Source organism: Octodon degus, unplaced genomic scaffold (genome assembly GCF_000260255.1).
Source record: "Octodon degus isolate 3935 unplaced genomic scaffold, OctDeg1.0 scaffold00100, whole genome shotgun sequence".
In the NCBI taxonomy this organism is placed as follows: Eukaryota; Metazoa; Chordata; class Mammalia; order Rodentia; family Octodontidae; genus Octodon; species Octodon degus.
In genome coordinates, this window is record NW_004524676.1 from 9,406,776 (window position 1) to 9,409,543 (window position 2,768).

At 46.8% G+C, this 2,768-nt stretch overlaps 1 protein-coding gene and 1 pseudogene across 1 annotated transcript in view; both read right to left on the reverse strand.

Moving 5' to 3' along the window:
• The window catches only part of Fbxw12 (F-box and WD repeat domain containing 12), a 32,692-nt gene that overhangs the window by 11,201 nt on the left and 18,723 nt on the right, over positions 1-2,768 (reverse strand). The window lies entirely within an intron of this gene.
• On the reverse strand, positions 9-698 carry LOC101575345 (annotated as a pseudogene).

Sequence of the window (2,768 nt, forward strand, 5' to 3'; positions counted from 1 at the left end):
TTTTTTTTGGCTTTTCTGAGCATTTATTACAAGATCCCAACAGTGTTTTATTTTTTCTTCTCAACATCCTGCTCTGCGGCTTCCTTGGCTCTCTTTGCCCGGATGCTAAAGAGCCGGGCGTTGGCACGGGCCATGCGCAGACTGGTGAATGCCTTGAAGTTCTTTTCCTTCTCTGTGATGACCCTGGCCTTCTCCTTCTTGTAGACATTCCTGATGGGCATCACAGGTCCTGTCAGCTGGGCGGCCAACTTGAGTTCTTCAGCAGAGCTGTCTCCCTTTTGGGGGGCCGATGGCTTCCTGGGGAAGAGGATGAGCTTGGAGCGGTACTCTTTCAGCCGCTGAACGTTGGCCTGCAGGGACTCGGTGGATTTGTCCCGCCGCCTCGGGTCCACCGAGATGCCAATGGTCCGGGCCACCTTCTTGTGAATACCGGCCACCCGCAGCTCCTCCAGGCTGAAGCCCCTGTCGGCTCGGACCTTGGTGTGGTAGCGCACGGTGGGGCAGCGCACGATGGGCCAGATGGGCCCGGACGCGAGGCGCGGGGCGATGCGGCGCGCTTTGGCCTGCCGGGCCTTGCGCCTGCGGATCTTCCGAGCTGGCTGGTTGAACCACATAGCCACACGCCGCTGCCAGTCCTTGTGGAAGTGGGGCTTCAGAATCATGCCATTCCGGCTGGGCGCCATGACTCTTAGGCCGCGGATCGGCGGAACCAAAAGGCCCACCTTCATTCTTGAAACACACCTTTTCTGGTGACAGAATTCTCAGCAGTCATGTCTTTCAAGATATCATTCCACTATCATTTAGTTTCCCTTGCTGCTGTTAAGTCATTCAGTTTTCACGGTAGTTTTATTTCCTTTGGTTGCCATTAAAATTAAAATTTCTTATGTGTGCAGCTCAGTAGCAGAGCACTTGCTTAACATGTGTGAGGCTCTGAGTTTGATCCCCATGTTTCTAATTTTTTTCCCTTAGCCATCAATTATTTTGGTTCCCTGTGATGGGCCCATATACTACTTTCATTTACTCTGCTTAGGGTTATGGACCTGTCTTTTTGAGACAGGCTCTCACTATGCAGTTGACTGGCCTTGAACTCACTTTGTAAAAGCCCAGGATGGCCTCAACCTTGTAGCAATTCTCCTGCCTCAGCCTCCTGAGTACTAGGATTGTAGGCATGCACCACCATGCCCTGTTTGATGCCATAGGTTAATGTCCTGAGTCTACACTGGGAAAGTACTACTATCTCTTCAAATATTTCTTCTGCCTCATTCACCTTTTGCACTCCTAGGATACTCTTTAACACTGGAAACTTTTGTGGAACCTATATACGCTTGTGGATCACATGGCCTATAGATGGCAGCATCAGCATCACCTAAAAGCTCAGCAGTGCCAGAATTTCAGGCATCCCTGGGGCCAAATGAATCCTATCTGCACTTATACAAGGTCTCCAGGTAATTTACATGCTCACTAAAATCTAAGCAACATAGTCCTCTCCTCTTTCCCCTGCTTCCTACTGACCACTGTTGGTGTCTGAGTGGTTCATTCTAGACCAGTGATGATGAAATTTTTAGCACTTTCAATAACAAGTAGCCCACTGAGGCATGCATGCCAAAGGTTCATGACTACTGTTCTAGATAGTTCCTCCTGATTTTATCTTCTACTTCTCTAATTCTCTTCTATATTCCTAACTTTTCAATTGAAATGTAACACATATAAAAAATTTCACAAACCTCAAGAAATTATTATTAAGCAAATATGCTCGTCAGCACCCAAGTTAAGAAACTGAACAGCTCTAGAGGTCCACAGGCACCTCTGGCCCTCTGCCAATCTGTGTGACTACCATCTGTCTGCTGTTAAATCTGACCACTGAGTTCTTTATCTTTGTTAATTTAGTCTTCTAGAACTTTTTTATTGATTCTTTCTAAATCTAGAAGGATTTTTTTTTTTTTTTCTGGCTGGTTCAGCCTGCTTTAACAGTGGGCTTGGTGCGGCACGTGGAGCTGGGGATCAAACCACGGTCCCCAGCGCCTGACTGAGTTTGCCCAAGCAGGCGCTTTAAACAACTGAGCTAAACCACAAGGCCCCTCTTTTCTAAATCTATTTTTCCTTATAGCTTTAAGTTCTCTGCTGAATGGCTCTCTCTGAAGATGGCAACCATAGGTACTTTAATGTCTATGTCTAAAGCCCTGTGGGTCTCCACTGTCTGCTGTTTATCCAGCAGGTCCAGCTCATAAGGTCTCATCCTCTCATGTCTAGTCTGAAGTATGCGTTCAACACTGCATTTGAAAACAAATATTGTGAGGTAGAAGGTACAATTCCTTCGTAACCTTTGCAAGGACTCTCACTTACTCTTGTGGGTGAGCTGAGTGCTGAGCTGGGCCTGTACAATGCCCTTAACCCCAGGCCACCCTGCATGAGAGCTCAGAGGTCCATCCACAGTGGGTCTGCATTCTACCTGGTGTTGCTAGGCTGTCAGAGGTATGCTCAGCCTAAGACAAAATAGCCCCCAATAATGGATGACTTTGATTTCTATCATCTCCTCAATCTTAGTCTAGAAAGTATCACTCCTTTTTTAGCCCACTGATATTGCCAGGTACTTCTAAATTTTACCTGAATTAAACCTTAGTAAGGTTTAATGTGAAAATAAGAATGAAGCCAGGTGTAGTGGTAAAGTCTATAGTTCCAGCCCAGCACCCTTGGAGGCCAAGGCAGAATTATGGTCTAGCCTGAGCAATTCAGTGCCTTACTAAGATCCTATCACACAAAAAATAAAT